The following is a 10,083-nucleotide window of genomic DNA, read 5'->3' as shown; positions in this document are numbered from 1 at the left end:
TTCACTCGACTATTATGGGCCATCGTTCGAGCCTCTGAGGTAAGTCATAACATTATATTCTTTCAGTAGACTTGAAGTTGGGGATCAAATGGGGCACACTCCCTCTTACTTTGGCATGAAGTTATCTTGGAAATCAGCATGTATTTAAGGGGATTCCATTTGGGTTGTGGTTTTCCGTAGTTTTCGGACAACCCAATGGGCACTAACAAATATGTTCCAGCAACAGAAACAAGAAATTCAACAGAAAATAGAACTCCAGTGCAAATTGGGTATCCGAAATTGCCAATTGTACTTTTACTCTTCCTCGTCATATGAAGCAACCAGGACCTCTATTACGACGTCTATCACCAAAATTGCTTGCAGGAAACAAGTTAATGAGTCGTTTAAACTCTACCATCTTACTAGCTGGTTTCTCTTTCCCATTCTCTTTTTGAAAGTCTTTTCTGTTCTTTATTTGAATTTTTCTCTGAACTACCGATGTGAGCTATGAATCGCATCACAGTAGTTTCTGGTAAGTTTTAAGTGTGCGTGAATCACACTGGGCAGTTCATGATCCAAACCAAGGACTGACATCTTTGCTGTTAAAAGTCGTATATCACCATGGCCAAGGTTGTACTGAAGGTGAAAGGGAATCTTGTAGATGATTTTTTGTTGTGAGGTTGAATTCTTAAAGAATGATCCTCATGAGAATAATTGCGAAATAGGAAAAATTCACAGCTATGAGACCACAACATGAGAGACTAAAGTAGCTTAAAGAGATTTCATCTCTTCATTGGCTACTAGAGTTTAACTATATCAATTCTGTTCCAATGTCGGCATCATTTTAGTTGTCTTTGGCATACTAGTTTCTTGCTCTAAAATAAGCTTCAAACTGAGCAACATTGACTATGTTTTAAATTTAAAATAAATGAAGGTTCATATTTTTTATTAATCAACTTTGAAAGCTCCATAAAATTCCACTTCTTTTGACAGTAAGTGTGAATTTTAACAAATCACCTTGATGTTACAAACTTGAGGTCATCACAATTTAAATTATAAAAATTTCTTTCATATTCCATATTCAAGGGAAAGAAGGAGAAGGAAAGAAATGGATATTTTTGTGAAATACAAGTTTAAAATGTTAGGAATGCAATACAACATTTGCTTGGTCAGTTCATTAAATCACTATCATTTGTTGGTCCTTCTCTTTAACTATTGTCTGGGAATGGGAATGGGAATGGGAATGGGAATGGAAGTTATTTGGACACAGGATTACCTACACCTCACTCAACGAAAATTTGCTCTTGATCTGTTACAACGCACCTCTATATTTGGTGCTTAACCACTTGAATTTCACCGACATTGCGACTAAATACGTTGCTGGAAATCCCATTCACTTTCCTCTAAATCATTAAGATTAAAAAACTGGTTTTCATTTAGACTAATCTCGGCCCATTCATGCGAAAGTGAATGGTCTGATTTCAGGCAACACACTTAGGCCGTGTTCGTTTAAGATTATGCCAAAACCAATTATTGGACTCCAAATTATGTTTAATAAGAGGTGAAACAGCCTCTGTTTTTTTTTTTTTTCACTCTATAGCACTTGATGTGTTCTTATCGAAATCTGTTTTAGAATGAGAAATGAAGATAGTATATTGTGGTGATGATTACCAAAAGCTCATTTGGTGGAATGCCCAAACAAAGTGCCTATTTTTTACACTTGATTTTCCTAATTGCAAACAAACAGCTGAAAACAAACGTGAGCGTAAAATTTTACCATACCAAACTTTTACCCCTCCATTTGTTTTACAGCAAACTTACCCCGAAAGTCCGAAACAAAGAGACCCTTAAAAAAAATTGGAAAAAACAAAAAGCAGACATAGTGAGGCGAATCTCATCTGCCGTTGCAAAAGTTGGACGCGGGGATCCATTTTCAATTTGAAAATTTTTCCTTGGATGTGGAAAAAACCTCTCTCTCTCTCTCTGGGGATTCGCGCTTTCTCCTTTCCACAAGGCTGCGATGTCTCCCACCCAAAACAGTAAACCCATAAACCCTAGCAGAGGCAGATAAAAACACTACCCCACTCTCCCTCTTCTCCAAACAGCGAGAGAGAGAGAGAGAGAGAGAGAGAGCCTCAACAGAGGGTTTACGGGAAAAAAGAAATTAGGGTTTGGGAGTTTTTCTTCCTCGTCCATGTCCCCAGCCATTAGAACCCTAGCTCCTTTTTCTGCTGCATATGGCGCCCATTTCTCTTTCTCCACTGCTCTTTACTTGGAAGGCCACAGATGGCGTGTGCCCAAAAGGTCAGTACATAAAACGATTTGCCCCATTTTTTTATTTTTATTTATTTTTTCTTTTCTGGCTGTTCTTCATTAGGGTTTTTTTTTTTAGTAGTGAGATTCAGATATCACGAGGTGGTTTTTCTTATATCTGACTATGCATATGCATGCCAATGTTGTTAATACTCAAGTTCAAACTCATAACCGTGTAGAAATTGCTCTCAACTTACCATCTTAGATTGTTTGGCATATGTAGATGAATGTAGAATGGAAGCTATTTCTTTTGTTTATCTTATCTCTTCATTTCTTTATATATGGGTTTTCCTGCTTGAATTCACTAATGGTATGCTGACTTATGCTCATTGTTGATTTGGGGTAGGTTTTTTTTCTCTCTATATTTGATTAGTCTTTGCAAGACATGTTGTGGCCTGTTAATGTCTTACTGTGACCTCTCGAGTAGGCTCTAGGTCATGCAGCGTAAAGATGATTGCCGACTCATTCTTTGCAATCTGAAAGTAGGGTTGTAGTTCTTGGTGAGTTCAGAGTTTCTATGGATGTACTAGCTTTGCCGTAGGTCACAACTACATGTTTGATGAGGCCATCACAATGTCGGCTTCAAACCTTATAATCTTTTCATGTTGGACAAAGCGTGACTGCTAGCTATTTGGCTTGAAATGTTGCGAGAAAAAACCTATACTTGATGTGGCATTCTTGAAGGTTGGCACATTGTTGGTGCATAGAGACTATCTTTCCTAACAATGCAGGGCTAGTACGTTGTTGAGGAAGATATTAATGCGTGTAAACCTGGTGGGGTTTAAGGGTAGTGAAACACATGACCTACATAGCTGTCCGGTCCCTAATTTTCCCTAGCAGACATGATCTAGCTAAGTTGATCTGACTTATTCACGGCCCAAGTTGATGCATCCTGGTTACACCCACTTATCTAAAACATGGACAAGTGTTCATAGCGTAGCTGAATTTCTGGTTTGATGAGTGAAGAAGTTGATAAAAAGGGCAGTGATAAATTCGCCCCCTGCAAGTCCCCATTCACCCCCCATGCCACCCATAAGGTAGGCCTGATTGCATTTTTTTAAATACATGCACCTAGCAGACATCATTTACAGTTTATTTTTAACAAAATCACTTGGGCCCACCTTTTTAGAAGATCCAAACCATTCATTTGTTAGGCCCCCTACGTAAATAGGCCTTGCTAATAAAACTATCTCCATAGGATGATCATAATCCTCTGATCTATAGGCTTACGACACTATATATAAACATCTACAGACCAGAGAGTTAGGATCATCCTATGGAGATGATATTTGGGGAGAAGCCTATTTACGGTGGGGCCCAACAAATGAACGATTTGGATCTTCGAACAAAGTGGGCCACAATTTATTTTTCTAATAAATATGCGTTCTATGGTGTCCGTGTGTTGGAGCATTTGTACATGCAGTCGGAAAGACAAATAGGATTAATGCCAGGCAAGCTGAGAAATTAGTCTATGTGCATTAAAGCATAGGTTGTTATTAAACAAAAAGTGGACTACAAAACAACTATTAGAATTTGAAATTCATATCCTTAAGATGATAATCTTTACATTTAGTTGATGTTGCGTGGAAGAAAGCCTCTACTCACACAGTGGAGAAGTGGGAAAGTGCTCTTTCTTTGCCTCTTAGACTTGTGGTCTATCTCTGCGCCTATCTCTGCCAAACTCTACTGTCACCTTTTGGAGTGAGTGATTTTCCACTACTTGCAAATCATAGAGAAGTTGGGATGAACATGTGATGAGTACATGCTTGCTTAACAATAGAGCCATATGCCACATGTTGAAGCAAATTGTGTTTTTGGGTAATCTGGGTCTATTGGGCATTGGGGGTGGTTTTCGGGTTACTTGGGGACAGTGGTGCTATCTTTCTCTGGGTTGATTGGTGGAAGCATTCTATTGATCCAAAGGCTCGTGCTCTATTAGCTAGCCTTAAACTTTTTGTCGCTGACCTTGGAGGCAACCTTTGAGTGGAGGTATGCTAGAGAGGGTTCTTGCCGTGTTCTTCGTGGTCAGGGGGATTGATGAGTTTAAAGAGCTCAATATTAGAGCAATTTTTCCCTTTTCTTACATGCCTAGATGTTGTAATTAGCTAATAAACATCCTTGGCAAAGGAGGTGTTCATAGATTTTCTGTGTGTGGGAGGGGCAACCTCTGCCCCTTCGTAATTATTTTTCTTTTCTATTTTTTTTTTGTAGCTGTCACAAACAAAGTTTTATTCCACTTGATATAAGTGCAATAATGAAGCTAGGGACGAGTTGTCCCAGCAAAACTACAAGAGCAAGGTATCAGAACTATTAGCATAGATCTGATATGTCCAACCATAATTAGAAGCACGACAGCAATGGTGAATTCCTTTTCTTATATTCCCAGATTTTGTAATTAGCTAACAAACTAACCAACACCCTTGCCAAAGGGGGGTGTTCATAGATTTTCTGTGTGTGGGGCAACCTCTGCCCCTTTGTGATTCCTTTTCTTCTCTCTCTCTCTCTCTCTCTCTCTCTCTCTCTCTCTCTTTTAGCAGTTGCAAACAAGTTTTATTCCACTAGATGTAACATAAGTCCAATTAGGGACTATTTGTCCCAGCAAAATTACAAGAACAAGGTATCATAACTAATATCATAGATCTGATATGTCCAACCATAATGAGAAGCAAGACAGCAATGGTAAATTGGCTTCAATCATATCCCCCCTACCCCAACCCACACAGAAAAAATAAACAGAGAGACTGAACAATCTAAAGTGGAACTCCATCCTCTACTATTAAAACTTCTCTCTATACTTCTTTCTTTGCCAATATATCTGTCATCTCATATGTGTACCTTGGTTTATGCTGAAATGACGGGGCTATCCTACCACACAAGTGGAGATCCACGATAATACCAGTTAATCTCCAAGGTCCAAAAGAAATCCTTTTGGGTAAATGAAATGACATTGGAGGAGTCACTTTCAATCAGCAGATTTTCATTCATTGTTGATGCAAAAATCTGCAGGCCCCAAAGGTGAGCATGCACTTCCGCTTCATCTGAAGCACACTCTCTGGTGGGACTGGAAATTGCCTTCAATACAATGCACTGTTGGTATATAAAAAAACACCTACACTCCAGCTCATTCTGGTTTCCCTTTCAAATTCCCATCAAAACTTACTCTTATCTGTGACTGGCGTGCTATCTCCCAACAGGGTTTTTCGATTTAAACGTAAAGCTCTTTCCCAAGTGATGGTCCTCCAACTCCTTAACATTGTGGTAGTGGGAACATTGCCTTGTTATTGCTTACCCATTGGATTAAATCAATCTTTATCATCATTATTAGTCTCCCCATTAGATCATGGTGGTCATTGAATATTCTATTGTGCCTTTCCTTCCAAATGCGCCACACCATCACATCTAGCACAAGTCGTCATAGGATTATTCCAGTGCTATTGAAGGATAGCTTTCTCGATTGAGGCCAGGAGCACCCACAAAATGCTAGAATTCCCTATAGGAGATTACTCGCTTATAGGAATCTCTTCTTTCTGTAATTCTATTTGTAATTTTGTTTCAATTTTATCTTTCAATATGTTGGGGTTCCACGCAAAATCAAATAGTCCCACATAGGATAAGTGAAATGGATGGGGATGGGTTATAAGCTATGTTGCATGGATTCTTTGCCCCCTTATGCCGAATCCGTGTCGACACGCCTCCACACGCGAATCGAACATGGATTCTCGTGGGACACACCTGGATTCTTGTAATAGCTGTGTCCCGCACGAATCCTGTTTTTTTCGGATGAATCCGACTCACCGGATTCTCTTTTAAAATGCGAATCTTATATATTTCTTAATAACTATATATATTTTTATATATAGTTATTAAGAAAGGGTGTTTATATATATTTCTTAATATGCGAATCCTATATATATATATATATATATATATATATATATATATATATTTTCTTCGTAACTTTTTTTATATGAAGGCACAACCTGCGCCTCGACCCTAGAAGATCGACTCTCCTTCCTCCTTCGACTCTAAAGTCAAACGCCTCAATCCGTCGCCCTCAAAATTTTCATGAATATATATATATATATATATATATATATATATAGAGAGAGAGAGAGAGAGAGAGAGAGAGAGAGAGAGAGAGGTGTTTCTAGTCTGCCGACTGAAATCATTCTCTTGTACGGCGACCAAAAAACACGGGTCCCACCTTATTTGGGTGATGCAAAGCATTCATTTGATGGGCTCTGACATAGAGTGGGTGTCCACAAAAAATCAGCTCCATAGGATTATCCCAATTTTGTGATTTGTGGAGCTTAAAATGGACGGTTATAAATCGGCACAAATCTGTCAATTTTTTAGCTTCACAAATGGAAGGGTTAAGATGATCCTATGAAGCTGATTTTTTGTGGACACCCTATCTATGATGGGGCCTATCAATGAAGGCTTTAGATCACCACAAAAAATGTGGGACCCAAGTGTTTTTGGTCGCCGGACTAGAGAATGATCTCTACTCGGCAACTAGAAACACTTCTCTCTCTCTCTCTGTCTCTGTCTCTCTCTCTCTCTCTCTCTATATATATATATATATATAATTTTTGATTTTTAAAATTTAATTATATTTAAAAATTACCGAATCCACGAATCCTAATTTATGGGGTTTGCCGAATACGACACCTCGAATCCGACACGCGAATCTGAATCCATGCAGCATAGGTTATAAGGGAATGGGCACCCTCCCTCTAATGACTAGCTTTTTGGGGTGAGTCCTACCGGGTTAAATTCTCTACAAATGGTATCAGAGCTCAGGTCGTGTTAACCCCGGTTTGCCTCCAAGGGCGGAAGTGTCCCTTCGGGGAACATATCGGAAACCCCGGTGTAGTATCTTTTGGTTCCCACGTTGCCTCCTCGTGGAGGGGCGAGATTGTCCATGTTGCTTCCACATGGAGGGGGAGATTGTTGGGGTTCCACGCAAAAGCAAATAGTCCCACATCGGATAAATGAAATGGATGGGGATGGGTTATAAGGGAATGGGCACCCCCTCCCTCTAATGGCTAGCTTTTAGGGGTGAGTTCTACCCGGTTAAATTCCCTACACAATAATTCTATCTTTACCATCTCACAAAAAAATAAAGAAAAGAAAAGAAAAGCAAATCTTCATTTAGTTATCTTCCAAAAAAAAAGAGCAAATCTCCATCACCCCAATCTGATCCTTCCTAAAGGCTGCCGCTATGACTACATCATAACAAATTATAGGATGAGTGGAATAAGTGAAGCAAGCTAAACTAGATGAAATAAACGAATTTCTTAAAACCTTCTGAAACAAACTAGCCTGTACTTGCTCCTATCTTTCTGCATCTACTGGCGTAATATTTATTCATATTTCTGCCATAGATTTCAAGCCTTCAACATAAATGCTCAATGCCAGCCCATGTCCAATAGAATATGAAAGGGTTTATCAGTGGGATCCTCGCTATTTACAATTGTTTTGCGTAGATCTAAGCATGATGCGGGAACAACACAAACCACACCACATCATTTAAGCCAATCACAGGATTTGCAAACTCAATCATTTTTCTGCAGATTGTGAAGTTCTTGTCTGTTCAAAATAATGTAGTATGATCTGGTTAGGTAGAAACTAGAAGGATTTAGTCACTGACATTTTCATGAAATTTGTCTTCTTTCAGTCTTTTCAGAATTTGAATTAAGTCTGCCCTCTGTAAGAGATTTCTTTACCATGTTGATGAATCCTAAATCTTATTGATTAAGTCAATGTCCACATAGGCACCCTTCAGCTAAAATGAAGAAATCAAAACTAAAACTTTTGAAAATACATGTTATTCATATGAAAGAGTATGCCCTGTAACTTGTTTCATGGCAAGAACACAGACAAAAACTTCATGATACAGGACTAAGTTTGGGATGTCATAATCAATGTTAAAAAGCTTGTACTTGGTCAAGAAGTTGCCTAGGTAAAAAATGGCTCAACTCAGACGAGTAAATGATTAACTCTAGGAGTTTTTGCTTCACTGGAGCAAGTCAAACAAGTTTCTGATTAGCCTGTATTGTCAAAACTGGGTTGACTTGGGCAAGTCATTGTTTAATTCATAAGAATTGTGTGCTATGAACCGAACCGTGGTTGGTGATGGAAATCTTTGCTATCGTCTCATCAGTGTCATTGTATTTATAAGCTATTTCTACTTAATGATGGGTTTTCCACAGTGCAAGTTGTGTGCTATTTGAGCAACAGCCGTTGTTGGTGATAGAGATCTTTGTTATTGGCTCATCGCTGTGATCATATCTGAAAGCTAACGCTGCTTAATTTGCTTAATATTTTGGAGTGATGCATTATAATTTATCGAAACAGCATTTGTTAATTTTGATCAAGTTGGAAGTTTAGCTGTTTGGAATGGGATATCGCGGTTATAAGAAGATAGTGAAGTAAACAATTCTGATTCCATCAACAATATTACCTTTTATGCCTCGTAGTTGTTCTATTTGGGTTGATCCAGAGTTTGCCCTTACCATATGTTTTCCTTGCTAGGTTCAGAGATGAAAGTGATGCTTGCTACAGGATTATGCATTCTTCCAGCACTATACATGAAAGAGTTTTCTAGCCCCTATTGTATTATTGGAAATACTTGACACGGAGAAGGACAAAAGTTCGTGTTTGGAGAAGGGAATGAAGCCACTGGTCCGGTAGAATATAAAATATTTGTATCATATATAGTACTAATCATGGATTCAGCTATTCTGAAATTCTTTTTATTTCAATTGGACTTTCCTGTTTTCTACCATGCTCTCTCTGATTCTTTTGTCTGTATCATTTTGTATACTTCGTATTCCCCGTCTACTAAATTACCAAGAACTGGCATCTCTTGCCCGTCGATTATTTCTTCATATTGTATTCTGTGACCTTCTAGTAATTTATTTGTAGAAATATTACAACTCCGAAATACTATAACGTAAAAGTCACTGAACCTTAAGTTTCCTGCTTATCATAAAGGGTGTCAAATGGGTTTGTGAACAAAAAGCATATGGTGTATGCATGAGTGAAGAAATGTTGGGGGTTGTCATGTTGGTACGAAAGAGAAGCTTTTTTCTTTGATTTTAGTAGGCTTTCTTGGGGATTTGAAATCAGCAAATATAAGTGAAGATTGAGTAGGGTATTTATTGGCAGAGATAAACAGAAAGCTGGTTACTCAATCTGTAGATATGCTTGTTCCATTTTAGAATCTGCTAGTTATCGTTTCTGACAACTGATTTCGTTCTATGGGATTTTGAATTTTACTTTTTTTAAAACAGTTGTATAGTTTTTATTTTCTGCTTTTTCACGGACATCTTGTCTCGTTAGTTCAGTTTGCACTTTCATTTTTTGAAAATTGTATCTTCATTTAATAAAGTTTGTCATCTTAAAAAAATATTATTTGGCAAATATTCAAAAAAAAAAAAAAAAAAAAAATTATTTGATACACAGCTATTCCTGGAGTTTTACCCAGCGAATATCATTGAATCACTTGAACCCCTACTCGCAGGAAAAAAGAGACAATGTACAGAAATTTACCGAAAGGGGATGTCTTCCTGACAATTGTCTAAGAAATATTTTCTTTTGACTGAATGGTATCGAAGGAAATGGAGCCTTAAAGAATCAGATATTTGGAGAGGAGATTAGTGAAGTAGGCCCATTTTACGTCCAAATAAAGTGAGCATAACAATTTTTTGTTCGCTGTCTAAAGTAGAAGTGATTGTTTCTTTGTTTCTTCTTTTTTTTTCTTGTCTGAATCCGCATTTTGTCCTA

General features: G+C 38.0%; 1 long non-coding RNA gene across 1 annotated transcript; it reads left to right on the top strand.

The window, feature by feature from the left end:
• The first annotated feature begins 1,823 nt into the window (after positions 1-1,823).
• LOC143862112 (uncharacterized) lies at positions 1,824-9,082 on the top strand. The gene is made up of 2 exons (XR_013240165.1): positions 1,824-2,283; positions 8,830-9,082. It is a non-coding gene; the product is annotated as an uncharacterized LOC143862112 (long non-coding RNA).
• Positions 9,083-10,083: the final 1,001 nt, after the last annotated feature.

Source organism: Tasmannia lanceolata, unplaced genomic scaffold, assembly GCF_043159265.1.
Source record: "Tasmannia lanceolata isolate RefF3 unplaced genomic scaffold, GAP_Taslan_0.1 ptg000037l, whole genome shotgun sequence".
NCBI classification, from domain to species: Eukaryota; Viridiplantae; Streptophyta; class Magnoliopsida; order Canellales; family Winteraceae; genus Tasmannia; species Tasmannia lanceolata.
Note: the sequence above shows the minus strand (reverse complement) of the source record. Positions and strands in the feature narration are given on the sequence as shown.